At 41.8% G+C, this 18652-nt stretch overlaps 1 long non-coding RNA gene across 2 annotated transcripts in view; it reads left to right on the top strand.

The window, feature by feature from the left end:
• LOC123330005 overlaps positions 1-18652 on the top strand; it is a 109297-nt gene that overhangs the window by 15262 nt on the left and 75383 nt on the right. For both annotated transcript variants that reach the window (XR_006545679.2, XR_006545681.2), the window contains exon 2: positions 6765-6881. This is a non-coding gene — a long non-coding RNA (uncharacterized LOC123330005). The remainder of the gene's footprint in view (positions 1-6764; positions 6882-18652) is intronic.

The following is an 18652-nucleotide window of genomic DNA, read 5'->3' as shown; positions in this document are numbered from 1 at the left end:
GAGACTTAGAGGCCATAGTAAGGACTTAGGCTTTTCTTGAGTGAAATGCAGTCACTGGACGGATTTGAGCAGAGGTGTGGCATGATTTGAGCTTAAATTTTATCAGACTCATTTGAGCTGTACTTTTAAAAGTAGACTATACGGAAGCAAGGGGAAGGCTGAGGAGTTTGTGTGGAGGGTGTTATAATATTCCAGTTGGGACAGTTGTGCAATTGTCCACCCTACCAGAGTTTTAATGGTGGAGGTAGTAGAAAGGGGCCATGCTCTGGTTATATTTTGAAGGTAGAGACAATGGGATTTCTTTTTCTGTTCTTTTAATTGGAAGATAATTATTTTACAATGCTGTGGTGGTTTCTGCTGTACAACAACGTGAATCAGCCATAATTATATATATCTGAAGCGACTTGGCATGCATGCCTCCCTCTTGGGCCTCCCTTCCCCCTCCCATCCTACCCCTCTAGGTCATCACAGGCTGGGCTCCCAGTGTTATGTAAGTTTCCCACTAGTTACCTGTTTTACACGTGATAGCGTATATATGTCAATGCTACGCTCTCAGTTAGTCCTACCCTCTCCTCTGCTGTGTCTGTATGTCCACTTTCTACATCTCTATTTCCACTCCTTCCCTGCAAATGGCTTCATCAGTACTATTTTTCTAGATTCCATATATATGCATTAACATGCAATGTTAGTTTTTCTCTTTCTGACTTACTTCACTCTGTATAACAGGCTCTAGGTTCATCCACCTCACTAAAACTGACTCAAATTTTTATGGCTGAGTAATACACAGAACTGTACAAAAAAGATCTTCACGACCCAGATAATCACGATGGTGCGATCACTCACCTACAGCCAGACATCCTGGAATGTGAAGTCAAGTGGGCCTTAGGAAGCATCACTACGAACAAAGCTAGTGGAGGTGATCGAATTCCAGTTGAGCTATTTCAAATCCTGGAAGATGATGCCATGAAAGTGCTGCACTCGATATGCCAAAAATTTGGAAAACTCACCAGTGGCTACAGGACTGGAAAGGGTGAGTTTTCATTCCGATCCCAAAGAAAGGCAATGCCAAAGAATGCTCAAACTACCGCACAATTGCACTCATCTCACATGCTAATAAAGTAATGCTCAAAATTCTTCAAGCCAGGCTTCAGCAATACGTGAATTGTGAACTTCCAGATGTTTAAGCTGGTTTTAGAAAACGAAGAGGAAAAAGAGATCAAATTGCCAACATCTGCTGGATCATGGAAAAAGCAAGAGAGTTCCAGAAAAACATCTATTTCTGCTTTATTGACTATGCCAAAGCCTTTGACTGTGTGGATCACAATAAACTGTAGAAAATTCTGAAAGAGATGGGAATACCAGACCACCTGACCTGCCTCTTGAGAAACCTATATGCAGGTCAGGAAGCAACAGTGAGAACTGGACATGGAACAACAGACTGGTTCCAAATAGGAAAAGGAGTACATCAAGGCTGTATATCATCACCCTGCTTATTTAACGTATGTGCAGAGTACATCATGAGAAACGCTGGGCTGGAGGAAGCACAAGCTGGAATCAAGATTTCCGGGAGATATATCAATAACCTCAGATATGCAGATGACACCACCCTTGTGGCAGAAAGTGAAGAAGAACTAAAGAGCCTCTTGATGAAGGTGAAAGAGGAGAGTGAAAAAGTTGGCTTAAAGCTCAACATTCAGAAAACTAAGATCATGGCATCCGGTCCCATCACTTCATGGCAAATAGATGGGGAAACAGTGGAAACAGTGGCTGACTTTATTTTTCTGGGTTCCAAAATCACTGCAGATGGTGATTGCAGCCATGAAATTAAAAGATGCTTACTCCTTGGAAGGAAAGTTATGACCAACCTAGACAGCGTATTAAAAAGCAGAGACATTACTTTGCCAACAAAGGTCCATCTAGTCAAGACTATGGTTTTTCCAGTGGTCATGCATGGATGTGAGAGTTGGACTATAAAGAAAGCTGAGCACCAAAGAATTGATGCTTTGAACTGTGGTGTTGGAGAAGACTCTTTAGAGTCCCTTGGACTGCAAGGAGATCCAACCAGTCCATCCTAAAGGAGATCAGTCCTGGGTATTCATTGGAAGGACTGATGCTGAAGCTGAAACTCCAATACTTTGGCCACCTGATGTGAAGAGCTGATTCATTGGAAAAGACCCCTATGCTGGGAAAGATTGAGGGCAGAAGGAGAAGGGGGCGACAGAGGATGAAATGGTTGGATGGCATCACCAACTCAATGGACATGGGTTTGGGTGGACTCCAGGAGTTGGCGATGGACAGGGAGGCCTGGGGTGCTGCAGTTTATGGGGTTGCAAAGAGTCGGACATGACTGAATGACTGAACTGAACTGAACTGAATATTCTGTTATATATATATATATGTATCATATCTTTATCCATTCATCTGTTGATGGATATCTAGGTTTCTTCCATGTCCTAGCTATTGTAAATAGTACTGCAGCTTTTTTGAATTGTGGTTTTCTCAGGGTATATGCCCAGTGATGTAATTGCTGGGTCGTAGGGTGGTTTTATTCCTAGTTTTTAAAGGAATCTCCATACTCTTCTCCATAGTGGCTGTGTCAGTCTGTGTTTCTGCCAACAGTGCAGGAAGATCCTCTCTTCACATCCTCTCCAGCATTTATTGTTTGTAGTTTTTTTTCCTGATGGTGTGAGTTGATACCCCATTGTAGTTTTGAGTTGATACGCCATTGTAGTTTTGATTTGTATTTCTCTAATAATGAGCAATATTGAGCATCTTTTCATGTGTTTATTGGCCATCTGTGTGTCGTAGGAGAAATGTCTGCTTAGGTCTTCTGCACATTTTTTTATTGGATTTTTCTGATATTGAGCTGTATGAGCTGCTCATATATTTTGGAGATTAATCCTTAGTCAGTTGCTTTGTTTGCAGTTATTTTCTCCCATTCTGAGGGAGACAACAGGATTTCTTAATGGATTGAATATGGAGTTTGAGAAAAGGGAAGGAATCAGGTATTTTGAGCAACTGGAGAAGAGTTGTTAGCAGCTGACCTTGAGAGCATGTTGGGGAGTCAGAATATGAGACCCTTAGTTATGAGCACATTGAATTGGAGGTGCCTGTTAGATTTCCAAAAGGACAAGCTGAGTGGGTGTTGGATATGTGATCTCCAAGGAGTTCAGAATATGCCACTCTAACATATGGTTCTTTAGCATATTGATTATATCGATTCAAAGGTGCTTGAAAAACAGCAGATGCAAGAAAAGCACTCTGATCTTCCTTCTTTTTCTTAAAAACAGGACATGAAATTTCTATATGAAAGATGTCCTACCTATACAGTAAATCTCCTATGGACGAATAAATTCTGTTCCAAGAGCGTACTCACAAGTCTAATTTTGTTTCTAAGTCCATAAGTCTAATTTTGTTTCTAAGTTAGCCAAGGTATCCAACGAACGCATTCAACTGTATGCTGCTGCGTTTGCTCTGGCTTCTGGACACCCTGGCTTGAAGTGAAGAGCCTGTGCTCCCGTCGTCTCCACAGCACTGACAGCACAGTGCGCACAGCACAGCCACTTGCAGAGGCTGAGCACAAGTGGCAGCGTGCGCAGACACGTGAATCGGCTCGCGCGACTGCATATGTGAACACTCGGTGGAACGTTCCTAACTGGAAGGTTCATGTGAAGGGGACTTACTGTACCAGCAGGAAGTAACATTCTCATCCTCAAGGACAAGAAACTGAAATGGAGAGAATTCTATATAAATAAACCTTGCTAAAATAATTCTTATCTTCCTTCAGCCTCCCCACGTGGTTTAGTCACATTTCCACAACTGCCTCTCTTTGTTCAACCTGATGCAAAAAAAAAAAAAAAAGGTTTTGCCATTTCTTTGGGTTAGAATCCCATGTCACATAAAATTTCTACTACATTTGTACGCTTTTCTCCTGTTGCTGTGTCTTATATCAATTTAATTCTCAGGCCCAATTAAAAGAACCCTAAGGGGGTCGAGGTAAACGTTTTTCTCTCCTACAGTCTCCAGTCTGGACGATGGTTCAGGCCAGAGAATACTGCCAGATGTCTAGTAAGCCCTCAATAAATTTTCACTGAATGAAAGAATGAATGAATTTAAGGTTTGTCTTCCAAGGTCCAGTTTTCTCTCTGAGGATTTTCCTCTTCCCCAGATAATTATCCCAGAAATATTAACTCTCTTTAGTGGAGACATCAGTCTGGCTGACATCACAAGACAACATTGTCAAAACATAGCAGAGTGAGTCTAGCAAACCTACGAAAGTACAGATTTCTATTTATATGTAAATTGAGTGTAGGTGGGACTGTTGGTTGGATGGGTGGCTATTATAATTTTTGCAAGGTCATTGAACAAATGGAGAATAAGCTGGGGCCAAGGAAAGTGACATGGGTCTTAAATATATAGGGCATACTCTTAAAACAGGAGATTAAGAGATGTAAAAATCAGTACCATGAGATCAAAGGCCTCTAGGAGGCACCATATGTTACTGTTTGACCTGAAAATGCTCTCAGCAATTCAGAGAGGGCAGAGGTGAATATCTAGGTTTTAGATTCTATGATGTAAACTCCCTTCTTTCCCCATTTGCTCCATTTGCTTTTCTAGAAAATTTGTCCCTGCGGGAGACAAAATAGCTTAGCTATTGGAGGAATTGCCCTCAATTGTAGTAATACTGTAACAAAACTTTGCTTTTTAAAACTGAAACTTCCCTATCCAGTCAAAAATCATGTAGGTCTTTCATACACAAAGCATTTCTATAAAAGTAATTAAAACAACATGAAAGAATTACCAACTTGGCGGAGAGTCTTTTTAAACAGCCCAACTAGTTTGTTTATAAATGTGGTTTTCTAAAGACATGCTTAGAATTCTTTGCAAATAAATATTTGCATGATATTTTTGTAGAAAGATTAATTTGTCCTGGGAGAAAATGAGTTGAGGAATATTCTTGTGCAGAGCTTCACACTTTCAGTGATATTATGAATTTATAGAATTATTTCTATTAAGTGAAAATTTTGGTGAAATTAATTTAAAATGTGGGCCATATTCAACCTGTTGAATATGCTGTTTTAAACAATTTACTGCAGAGATAAAGGAACACAAAAAGTATATCTAGATGGCAGTAGTTTAGCCATTTTAAGAAATGGCTAAATTTTAAGTTACCCTCTTTATGAGATCATAATTTCTTTTTTTTTTTTGAGATCATAATTTCTAAAGCACAGATATTGAGTTCTGCTACTTATATCTGAGAGTGACTGTACTTCTGTGGAATATTTCTAAAAGATAATTCATCTTTTTGTAAAAATAAACACAAATTTGGTTGTTGGACAAGGCTATTTGTACACAAAATATTACTTTTTCACCTAACAAGAAAAGATTTGAAAATTTTGCATCTGAATCTCATTTTTCTTCTACTCAAATGGATTCTTTTGTTTATATCATATTTATCATCAACAAGAAACTTTACTTGGTTTGGTGCTTTATTTTGGCAATTCCTAGACATTCTATTTGTCTTTACATCAGTTTTCTTATAAAAAGAATAGAATATGTTGGTTAATTTTGGCAACAAAAACTCTTATAGTTTTACGATGTTGAGTTAAATGTTATCATGAGGGAAATAAAACTGGAATTTGGAGTAGGTGTCAGAACTATATTTATCAAAGTACAGCAACTGAAACAATGAATTCAGGTAGTAGGTGGCTAGATTTGAACATTAGCATCATTTGAAATGATTATGATTGTTGATTTAGCTTACAAAAGTTTAACTTCCTGAAATGCATGAATTTGTAAATAAGATCTGGTTTCCTAAGCAGGAAGATGGTATTGCCACACAAAGACACAAATAGATCCTAACGTACTCTGGCAGAGTTTAGTTGAATCAGAATAATATTAATATTATAAGACTCATCCTAGCTTGAAGGATGAGCTCAAGAGAGTACGTTTTTAAGAGAAAACCAGTTCTAAGGAATGACTTCTCACCATGAATTAAAGTTAATTAAGCTTAGCTTTCTTCCTGGAACTTGATGAGAGGGAGATCCTGACTTAAAAACATCCTGATTCCTTTTGGGGACCAGACTTCTTCAGGCTTATCCTTCACTGGCTGCAGGCCAATTTGGCATAGAGTGTCCTTGCCCCAAAGCTCTGGGTTCATGGTAACAGAGTGGGAGTTCTCCGATGCTTCCAATTGCTCAACAGGCAGTTTCTCTATAATAAGACACCTTTGCAGATTGTTCATCTCTCAACTAGAATAGAGGAAACCTGCCATGAGGAAGAGCAAATTGTATCCCTCCCATCCCCCTTCTTCTTGGCATCTCCTTTTCTTTTTTTTTTCTACTTAAGGTTGGGGTCAAAAAGGAGCTGCATTAGGGTCCTCGAGGAGGGGAGAATAAAAACCTAATGTAAATCCTGAGACACTTTCTATTCTGTAAACAACTTGCTATCTGTCTTACTGAGTCCAAGCTCATACTGCTCACCATACAACAAGCCAATAAATTGAGAGGTGAATTTTGGGGGCAAGAAATAGCAACTTTCTTTGGAAAATCAGCAGACAGAGGAGATGGTGGACTGTTTTCTCAAAGAGCCATCTTGCCTGGGTTAGAATTCAGGCTTCTTTTATACTGAAAGATTCATTCATGCATGCATGCTCTGTCATGTCCGACTCTGCAACCCCATGGAGTGTAGTCTGCTAGGCTCATCTGACCATAGGATTTTCCCAGGCAAGAATACTGAAGCGGGTTGCCATTCCCTCCTTCCAGGGATCTTTCCGACCCAGGGATTGAACCCATGTCTCCTGCATCTCCTGCTTGGCAGATGGATTCTTTACCACTGAGCCACCTGGGAAGCCCCTTATACTGAAAGAGGATAAAGTAAAGGTAAACATTTCCTGGTTCTGGCCAGCCCCCAGAAGGGGTCTGTTAATTTCATTCTGCATGCAGCCATTTACAGGTGGGCCTGATGAGGATGTTTCCTGTGAACTAAACACAGGTATTTTGTGTGTGTGTGTGTGTGTGTTATTATGTTGACACATCATGGATTTATTGTTTTTATTTTATTTTAATTTTTAATTTTATTTTGTTTTTAAACTTTACATAATTGTATTAGTTTTTCCAAACACAGGTATTTTAGTTTGATGCTCATTACCTGGGAGGTAGGATTCCCAGAGATGTGACTTTATGTATACTTTGAGCTTATAGGCAACGTCCCTTTAGTGATTAACTTGTAATAGAATATGAAGGTTCTTCCCTATTGCACCTGAAGCTGCATGTCCAGATGGCAGTTCTCAGCTCCCTGCTCCTTGCTTCTATCTTTATAACACAGTGCATAATGTTTTGAATACTGTGTTTAATTGGACAATATAATGTTTGAAGACATTTAACGAAGGGACTTTATCTTGTTTGTTTGAGGGCAGTTTAGAAAGCATCAGTTATCCTATATCCTTCTTTGGTGTTGTGGGCATAGGTACCCAAGGATGTTTTAGCAGCCAACTGAATCGGCAGACTCAAGGCAGTCTTACCATCGTTAGGGTTTGTGAAATTTCCTAGTTGACAATTTTTTTTCTAATTTTTCTTTTAGTTGGTGAAATTGTAATCAGTGTCTTTAAGTTTCCTGCTTTATGGAGAGCAAAAGGCCTGGATGGAATGAGCAGGGTTGGAGGCTTTTCTGGCTAGCTGGGTGAACTCCAGTCAGGAAGAAAGATGCTAGACATGGCTCTGCTCTTATCTGATCAGTGTGTGTGGTTATTTTCTTTTAAGATTTATGTATTTATTTTTGGCTGCTTTGGGGTCTTCGCTGCTGCAAATGGGCTTTCTCTAGTTGCTTTCAGAGGAGTCTTCTCATTACTGTAACATGTGGGCTTCTCATTGCAGTGACTTCTTTTGTGGAGTGTGGATTCTAGGTGTGTGGGCTTCAGTAGTTGTGACTCATGGGCTCAGAATTTGTGGCTTCCGGGCGTTAGAGCACAGCCTCAGAGGTTGCAGCTTCTGGACTCTACAGCTAGGGCTCAATAGTTGTGGTACACTGGCTTAGTAGCTCTGAAGCATGTGGGATCTTCCTGGACCAGGGATTGAACCCATGTCCCCTGCATTGGCACACACTTAACCACTAGATCACCAGGGGAGCCCTGATCCGTGTATTTTAATGATCAACAGCCCTTGGGACTTCTCTGGTGCTTCAGTGACTAGGACTCCTCACTCATGCCATAACTAATAGTCCTGCATGCTGCAACAAAGATCAAAGATCATGTGTGCCCCAACTAAAACCCAGTGCAACCAAAGAAATACTTAAAAAAAAAAAAAAAGACACAAAAAAGTTCAACAAGGACCTAAACCCTTTGTAACTTCTGTGCCCCCTGGGCGCAAGTGATGCTGCGGAGGGGTGGTCTCCTGGCTTGGCGATGAATTAGCTGAACTGCTCAAACTCAAGCAATGGTGAGGGTGCAGGGAGAGGAGACCTGAGGGGTGGAGATTCCCTGGTGGTGATCTTCACCAGCCTTGCTTGTTCTGGCCTCAAGCTCGACAGCTGGATGAGCATGGGGACTGCAGGCACTGGGCAGAGTTATGTTCTGATATGAACCTCCCATGGTCCAGGCATCCTGATCCCACTACCACACTCACAGCATCCTGAGGTCACAGGTTCCTCTCCAAGAGCAGAGTGTGCTCGTCGGGGCGAAATGTTCCCTTACAAACGATCAGAGAGTGGCAATAACATTGTAATCAGGATACAGAAAGTACTTTTCACCTCTGCCAAGTTTTCCTATGTTCTTCAAAGTACATTTTCTCATTTTCATGAATTCTCTTTCCTTAGGCAGAGTTTAGAAGTCTTCCTCCACAGACAATGCCTTATTGTGTCTGCAGCTTTGAACAATGTTCACCTTTAAATTGCTAATGTGGACTGTGAAAGTGATAGAATTTTGATGGTAATCCTTCCCAAGATGAATATACCATGATTCTCCCAGCTGTCCTAATCCTGACCTGATCCTGGAAGGGCTCCGTGCCCTTCAAGAGGCGTGTTTTCCAAATTAACACATTTCCCCTAAAATGGGTTTCCCTTGGTAAGATAATTACTCTGTAATGACCAATGACTGAAATCCATTGACAAAGGGAGGGATATTGTGTGGATATTAATGTGTCAGATTTTATCTTTTAGAATATCCGCTAGCTTAAGGTACTTTGTTCTATTTTATTTTCTATTTACTTTGTCTTTCAGGAAGCTTATTAGATGAAGAAATGAAAGACCTTGAATGAGAGAGGAAAGTCTTTTTAATGTAGATGCAGTAAACCTCAGATCTGGGACCACAGAGCTGGGACTACACAGAGAGTAGCTCACATTCTGGTTGTTCTTGTGATGTTTACAGGCTGGCGGGTGAGAAGGTGCCATGCCTGAGAATGTAGTGGGCTGTAGCTTTATAATCAAAGGAAAGTGGGAGGGGGAGAAGATCTTTGTCTTTCTTGTCATCATCGATTCCTCCTCCTGGTCAAACTAAGTCCACAAATGATTGCTTTTTGTATGCAGAGAGCAAGCCCTAGGGATCATTAACTTACTGAGCTCACGGGCAGGATGTGGTCTCATGCTACCATTATTTTATTATTTGGGGGCATGTCTCATGCTTCTGCTGCATGGTTTTGTTGCTAAGCAAGCCTGCTTGGTTTTGTTGTCAAGCAAACTTGCTTTCTTGAGTAATCATTAACTTAAGCGTTTCCCATATTTTTCTACTTATAATCCACTAGTGGGATTAACTATTTAATCGCCTACTTTGTTCCTTTGTCTGTCCCTACCACCTAAGTGAAGATACCCAGTGGTGGGGGAACAGGGACTGAAGCAACACCAAGTGAACTGAAAGCAGAACAAGATGCTCCTATCAGCAATTTGGGGCAAAAAGAGGCTGAATGCTTCTCTGTACTTATACAGATGATCTAGTCTGGGATATGTCACAAATGTGAAAAGTCCTTTCCTACACTTCCTAATCACCTATACCTGTATTCCAACCAACAACAAAGTTTGCATGGGCAGTAAAGAGGCCCATAGCTTAAAATACCTATTATTTGTGGGGTATTTTACTATATAATTTTTAAGATCAAATTTTGGAATATTATTTTTAATAAAGAATTGAGTTTCATCTAGATTGCATCTAGTGTACATTTATTTCATCTCTGTTTTGGAAACGCTCATCGAAAGCGAAAGCTTGAATTTTTCCAGGTGCATATGATGTGAATATCCAGAAAATGATGATGAAAGAAGCAGGAGAATCAGCTATAGGGGGTGGGGGAGAGGATGGAGAGAGTCCTTATCCCCCAGATAGTTGAGATTTGCTGACAAGAAAAAGTCTGAACAGAGGAAATCCCTGGTGGTCCAGTGGTAATGAATCTGCCTGCAATGTAGGAAATGGGGCTTGGGTCCCTGGGTTGGAAAGAGCCCCTGGAGGAGGAAATGGCAACTTACTTCAGTATTCTTGGCTGGAGAATCCCTATGGACCGAGGAGCCTGGTGGGCTACAGTCCATAAGGTCACAAAGAGTCGGACATGACTGAAGTGACCTAGCACACACACTTACACCAGTGGTTAAGACTCAGCACTTTCATTGCCAGGGCTCCAGGTTCGAACCCTGGTTGGGGAACTACGATCCTGCAAGCCATGTGTCTCAGCCTAAAAACAAATTACAAAAAAAAAAAAAAAAAAACCCTGAAATAATGAGATTATTTGCCAGACTACACAAGGTCAGTAGAAAAGTTACCACCATAACCATGTCTGAAAAGAAATCCACAAATCTGTGGATCTACAGGAAGAAAGTAGGAGGCACGGGAGTCATGATGTTTTGACCTCGGGTTAGAGGAAGGAAAAGTCCATAATCCAGGTGTGGTTCAGGGAGGTGAAAAGTCCAAAAGCATCAGCTGGAAATCTGGCTTCTTTGCAGAGCAGGAACTTGGCAGGAGCTCATGGTGTTGGAGACACACTATCTTATCACCCCCCAGAGAAAGCCTCCAGCTCTGAGCTTGGCGGGGTTGGCAAGGAAGGATCAGGGAGCTGAAGAGTGTGTCGCTTTGCTGGACTGTGACTGCACCTACTGGAAGATAAGCAAGTCACCCTGGAGCTCTCTACCACCCTTCAGCCCCAGTGAGGATTGCATTTCTCCAGATGCATGGGTATTTTTAAGCCAAGAATCCAAGAATGAGAACAGGAACACATCCGCTATGGAAAGAGATAAGCTTTGGTCTGCTTAGACAGCAGAAGATCCAGAGAAACTAAATTCCAGGACAAAATGTCACCCTGAAGAGTTTGGGGAAGGGGGTGGGTGTGTGGAATTCTTAATCTCTGTGAGATGACAGACTGCAATTGATTGCCTCAGCAAATGGAATTACCTGGGACTTGGTCTCAAAAATCAAGAGACACACTTGTTTTAGGCTTAATAATTTTTTTTATCACCTATTACAGACATCAGTTTGCCAACAAAGTCCGTATAATCACAGCTATGTTTTTTCCAGTAGTCATGTACAGATGTGAGCTGGACCTCAAAGAAGGCTGAGCACTGAAGAATTGATGCTTCCAAATTGTGGTGCTGGAAAAGACTCTTGAGAGTCCCTTGGGGAGCAAGGAGATCAAACCAGTCAATCCTAAAGGAAATCAATCCTGAATATCCATTGGAAGGACTGGTGCTGAAGCTGAAGCTCCAATACTCTGGCCACCTGATGTGAAGAACTGACTCATTGGAAAAGACCCTGATGCTGGGAAAGACTGAAGGCAGGAAGAGCAGGGGCAACAGAGGATGAGACGGTTGGATGGCGTCATCGACTTAATGGACATAAGTTTGAGCAAGCTCCAGGAAATAGTGAAGGACAGGGAAGCCTGGCGTACTGCAGTCCATGGGTCACAAAGAGTCTGACACAACTTAGCAACTGAACAACAGCAACAACAACTTTGTCAACTGAAGATTTGGCACAATATGTGATTTTGAAAAGAATGTATCCAAAATAAAGTCAGTGTTTCTATAGATATGCAGCCTGATGTAGCAGAATGAGCATGGATTCGGGGGCCAAAACTGTGGGATGAAATCTGAAATCTTCATCTTGCCTCCTTTGAGATTTTACGTAAGTTATTTACTGTCTCTGATTCCCCTCCCCCCTTTTTTTTATCTGGGGATGTGAAAACCTACCTACTATTTTGTGGTGAGGATTAAATGAGATGCTGCTGTGAATGTGCTGGGCTCAGAATAGACATGTTAAATGACAGCTCCTAACATCATGTTGTAGGGTTTGGGGATATAATCTGAATCCTGAAATTCTCAAATGTCCTCAAGTGACTTCATTTTTCTCTTCTTAGATATAGAATTGGGAGGTGGGGACAAGGATGAAGTAATTGGAGAATTATTTTAAAATAAAAAGAGAGCACCAAAGTTTAAATATAAAGCTTAGAATGTGTTCTCTGTCATCCTCCACTGTTAGCTTGCTCTGCTTGAGTGTATCCATCTCTAAAATGGGAATCTCATTCCTAAGTGATGAATAATTTATAACAGAGGACAGAAGAGTCATTGGCACTGTGCTTCCCCATGTCAGAAGGTCTATATTTTCAGTGTTCTAAGCTCTTCTATCTTTACCCATGGCACTCAAAACCATGAGGGGTTTTGAAAGACCCCCCTAAAATGGCCCGGTTTTCTCCTGCTATAGAAATGAGAGATGAGGCGTATTCAAGTGGTAAGTCAGTGACATCCAGTGGCTGTTGCTTTTATATTTACCTTTTTCATTTTCAGTATAACTTTGTAAGGTTCTGCCCCAGAACAAATGAAAAAGGTGATGAGACTATGGAAGTCATAGACGCCTTCAAAGAAAGCTTTTTAGCTGATACAGCTTTGCTAGCAGATGGGAATAACCTAAAAGCAATACCAAAAATAGAGTGCCAGAAGGTGGTAAAAACAGTTCTGGGAATTTCCTGCCCTGTCATTTTGCATTTTTATTAAAGTGTGTCCTTAAGCTTTCCTGACACTGGTAGGTTTCCCAAGAAACATTCCCATCACTGAAGCGATAGGTCAGCTGTCCAAATTTCCCCGAAATTCTGATCTGGTAGAGATAGCTGGGAACATCCCTGAGAAATTAGACTTCATAGGTGTCAATAAAACTTAGCTGAGGGTTTAATCCAAAGCTCCACAAAGCTTCTCTTTGACATAATAATAGTGGTGGGTTAAAGGTCTGGGAACCCCTGCAAGTGCTTGGTGCCCCATGGATGAAACTGAGTGGACATTAGTGTAAAGTTGCATGGCTGGGCTCAGGTCCCAGCTTGTACCCTCTGTTGTCGGATGCTCTTGGACCACTCATCACCTCCTGGAGCCTTGATTTCTTCATCTGTACAATGAGACTAATGATACCTAATCTATAGGATGTCCTAAGGTTTTAATGAAGTAATGTACCCCAAATCATGGACATACAGCAGCTACTCCCTAAATAGCAATCGCCCTTATCCTTATTTTTAATCAGCTGAGGTTCTTTGCCAACCCTGATGGAAGATGATGATGTCTGAGAAAAACCCTTCTGTGAAATTAGGTCACCTGACTCCTCTCTCAGGTGACCACATGGGTGGGACTCTATTCACTGTCATTTTTATAATGACTGTTTTATAGGACTGTTTTCCATAGAGGATTGCTGGACTGATCTTGCCACAGTACTTTGGGTTTCTAGAATGAAAGACTCTAAAGAGTGCATTAGAAAATTCTTACCTAAGAACTTACTTTGTAAGGATTAGTATTTTCACCATATGAAACATTGAGGAAGTTATTACAGCATAGAGATATGTGAAGTCAGGCAATTGGGTAACATAGTTTGTAAAGGATTCCACTCAGGGCTTGTTAAGAACAGGAGAGTCTTCTAGCTCTTGGTTTGCCGCTCCTTTTAATTGGCTCATAAATATTTTCAACAAATGGCTTATTAAAGTCTGTAAATAGGAAGATGGTAGCAAGTACAGTTTCCAAACCAAGGCCTATTTCTTCCCTTTCCCTTCCTTCCTTTTTTTACATTAATTGAATACATGGGATGGTTAAGATGCCAGGTCTTGTGACCACATGAACTTGAATTTGAATCCTGGCTTTTCCATGTGCTGGTTAACTTAGATCCTCTAAACTCCAGTGGCGTCCTCTATAGAATAGAGATGACAATGCCCACATTACAGGATGGTGGAGAGGAATAAAGGAGAGAATGTCTGGAAAATAGTGAGTGCCTGGCACATAGTGCAGACTCAGTGTAGAGAGGGGGAAGATGGTGACGACCCAGCGCACAGCTCTTATCCTTACCTGGGTCCAGCTCTCTTTGTATAACAATTATTTTTCACTCCCCCTTTACTGTCTTAAAATGAAATTGTAGAGCTAATATTAGCTACCTACTACATTCTTTAAATATCAATGCAGTGCTCTCACTGAAATACAAAGGAGAGACAGAGGAAGTTCGCCTTTCTGTCTGCTGAGAGCGCCAACACCATAGCCAGGGCAATCTCCTTACCATGCGTGCACCTTCAGTCATTTCAGAAATGTTCTGCTCTTTGTGACCCTATGGACTGTAGCCCTCCAGGCTCCTCAGCCCATGGGATTCTCCAGGTATGTCAGGATGATCAGGTCATCCAGGAGATGGGTGCACCAGGACTCAGGGACCCCACAAGGGACTGAGCCTGGCTTTGAATGTTTGAGTATATTCTATGGAGGCATAGGTCAGCAGTGGCTGGCCGCGGGGATAGGGGCTCTGGTTGCAGCAGAGCTGGGAAGCGTGGCATGCGAGTCCCACCATAGAGCCACCGAGCAGACAACCCACAAACTGGAGAACAGTTATACCGAAGAAGTTCCTGCACTTCTTGTGAAAGTTGTGAAAATTCTAGGGCCCACAACAGATTTCCCAACCTGGGGATCCAGCAAAGGAACTGAGAAGACCCAGGGAATTTGACTTTGAAGGCTAGTGGGATTTGATTACCGAAATTCTGCAGGACTGGGAAACAGACTCTTGGCAAACAAAAGGGTGCAAACAAAACCTTGTCTGCACAAGGACCCAGGAGAAAGGAGCAGTGACCCCACAAGAGACTGAGCCAGACTTGCCTGTGAGCGTCCAGGAGTCTCCAGCAGAGGCTTGAGTCGATGACAGTGGCCTGCCGTGGGGTCAGGGGCACTGAAGACAACAGTCCTGGGACAAGCCCTTTTGAAGGACGTCACCATTACTGCCATTACCCCACCATAGTTTGGCCTCAGGCCAAATTACAGGAAGAGAACACAGCCCCACCCATCAGCAGAAAATTGCATTAAAGATTTGCTAAGCATGGCCCTGTCCAACAGAGCAAAACCCAGATTCTCCCACAGCCAGTAGCTCCCATCAGGAAGCTTCCACAAGCCTCTTATCCTTATCCATCAGAGGGCAGACAGAATGGAAACAACACCTACAGAAAACTAACCAAACTAATCACTTGGACCACAACCTTGTCTAACTCAATGAAACTGTGAGTCATGCCGTGTAGGGCCACCCAAGATGGATGAGTCATGGTGGAGAGTTCTGAAAAAACGTGGTCCACTGGAGAAGGGAATGGCAAACCACTTCAGTATTCTTGCCTTGAGAACCCCATGAACAGTATTGAAAAGGCAAAAGGATAGGACACTGAAGGATGAACTCCCCAGGTCAGTAGGTGCCCAATATGCTACTGGAGAAGAGTAGAGAAATACCTCCAGAAAGAATGAAGAGATGGAGCCAAAGCAAAAACAACACCCAGTTGTGGATGTAACTGGTGATGGAAGTAAAGTCCATGCTTAAAGAACAATATTGCATAGGAACCTGGAATGTTAGGTCCATGAATCAAGGTAAATTGGAAGTGGTTAAACAAGAGATGGCAAGAGTGAACATGGACATTTTAGGAATCAGTGAACTAAAATGGACTGGACTGGGCAAATTTAATACCGATGACCATCATATCTACAACTGTGGGCAAAAATCCATTAGAAGAGATGGAGTAGCCCTGATAGTCAACAAAAGATTCTGAAATGCAGTACTTGGGTGCAATCTCAAAAACAACAGAATGATTGATCCATTTGTTTCCAAGGCAAATTATTCAGTATCACAGTAATCCAAGTCTATGCCCCACCCCTAATGCTGAAGAAGCTGAAGTTGAATGGATCTATGAGGACCTGTAAGACCTTCTAGAATCAACACATAAAAATGGCGTCCTTTTCATCATAGAGGACTGGAATGCAAAATTAGGAAGTCAAGAGATACCTGGAGTACCAGGCAAGTTTGGCCTTGGAGTACAAAATGAAGCAGGGAAAAGGCTAACAGAATCATAGCAAACGCCCTCTTCCAACAACACAAGACAGGACTCTGCACATGGACATCACCAGATGGTCAACACTGAAATCAGATTGATTATATTCTTTGCAGCTAATGATGGAGAAGCTCTATACAGTCAGCAAAAACAAGACTGGAAGCTGACTATGACTCAGATCATGAACTCCTTATTACAAAATTCAGACTTAAATTGAAGAAAGTAGGGAAAACCACTAGACCATTCAGGTATGTCCTAAATAAAATCCCTTGTGATTTATACAGTGGAAGTGAGAAATAGATTCAAGCCATTAGATCTAATGGCTAGAGTGCCTGAAGAGCTATGGATGGAGGTTCGTGACATTGTACAGGAGGCAGTGATCAAGACCATCCCCAAGAGAAAGACATGAAAAAAGACAAAGTGATTGTCTGAGGAGACCTTGAAAATAGCTGAGAAAAGAAGAGAAATGAAAGGCAAAGGAAAAAAGGAAAGATATACCCAACTGAATGCCAAGTTCCAAAGTATAGCAAGGAGACATATGAAAGCCTTCCTAAGTGACCAATACAAAGAAATAGAGGAAAACAACAGAATGAGAAAGACTAGAGATCTCTTCAAGAAAACTAGAGATACCAAGTGAACATTCCAAAGATGGGCACAAGAAAGAACAGAAATGGTATGGACCTAACAGAAGCAGAAGATATTAAGAAGAGGTGGCAAGAATACACAGAAGAACTGTACAAAAAAGATCTTCATGACCCAGATAATCATGATGGTGTGATCACTCACGTAGAGCCAGACATCCTGGAATGTGAAGTCAAGTGGGCCTGAGGAAGCATCACTATGAACAAAGCTAGTGGAAGTGATGGAATTCCAGCTGAGATATTTCAAATCCTAAAAGATGGTGCTGTGAAAGTAATTCACTCAATATGCCAGCAAATTTGAAAAACTCAGCAGTGGCCACAGGACTGAAAAACATCAGTTTTCATTTCAATATCAAAGAAAGGCAATGCCAAAGAATGCTCAAACTACCGCACAATTGAAATCAAAATACCATTAACTGGATATTTTTGTTACAGCATCCTCATTGATGGTCAGGCTGGAGTCTCTTTTATAAGGGCATTAAACCCCTTCAAACTCACTCCTGACCTCATCACTTTCCAAAGGCCCCAACTCCTAATAAATTCCCTTTGGGAGTCAGGGTATCAACCAATGAATGTGTGTGTAGCTGGAGGCTGGGGACACAGATATTCAATCTGTAGCAGTTCCCTTGGCTCTTCCAAGTGTAAATGGAACTCAGAAAGCTCCACAGTCCTCCAAGGGGGCTGAACAGTGGGCCGTGGAGCTGCAGTGGGACAAGGGTGAGAAGATGACCCTGCAACAGGGTGGACCGCCTGGCCAAGGGCAGGTAGAAATGAGGCAGAGACTCTGACAGGCCTGCAGTACTTGTGTGAGACGAACTGAAGCCTGGAACACGAGCCTGGAAAAACTGCAGCCTTTCACAGCAAATGCCAGCCGGAAGTCCAGAGATGAATTTTTCATAACTCAGTGTTTTAATCCAGCCTGAGCAACTCGCTGTCTCTAAGTGGTCCATGAAGATCTGGAGGACACCCCCTGGTTCCACGGAACACCTGTCACCTCACCATCATATGATCATACTCCTGCCGATAAAGAGATGATCTGGGATGATATTCGAGAGAACTGACCTTGGCCTAAAGAGATAGAATGGGGAATTTTAAAAAACAATTTATTGAAGTAAAGTTGATTTACAGTGTTGTATTAATTTCTGGTACACGAAAGTGATTCTGTAATGTATATATGTATATGTATTTTTAATATTCTTTTCCATTATGGTTTATTGGTGATGGTTTAGTTGCTAAGTTGTGTACAACTCTTGCAACTCTGTGGACTGTAGCCCACCAGGCTCCTCTGTCCATGGATTTCCCAGGCAAGAATACTAGAGCGGTTTGCCATTTTCTTTTCCAGGGGGTCTTCCCAACCCAGGGATTTAACCTGTGTCTCCTGCATTGCAGACAGATTCTTTATCACTGAGCCACCAGGGAAGCCCATGGTTTACTACAGGATATTGAATATAGTTCAAAATAGGAAAAGGACTACGTCAAGGCTGTATATTGTCACCCTGCTTATTTAACTTATATGCAGAGTACATCATGAGAAACCCTGGGCTGGAAGAAGCACAAGCTGGAATCAAGATTGCTGGGAGAAATATCAATAACCTCAGATATGCAGATGACACCATCCTTATTTCAGAAAGTGAAGAGGAACTAAGGAGCCTCTTAATGAAAGTGAAAGAGGAGAGTGAAAGAGTTGGCTTGAATCTCAACATTCAGAAAACAAAGATCATGGCATCTGGTCCCATC

Source organism: Bubalus bubalis, chromosome 17 (assembly GCF_019923935.1).
Source record: "Bubalus bubalis isolate 160015118507 breed Murrah chromosome 17, NDDB_SH_1, whole genome shotgun sequence".
NCBI classification, from domain to species: Eukaryota; Metazoa; Chordata; class Mammalia; order Artiodactyla; family Bovidae; genus Bubalus; species Bubalus bubalis.
The sequence above is the reverse complement of the archived record's forward strand: the minus strand, read 5'-3'. Positions and strand labels throughout refer to the sequence as shown.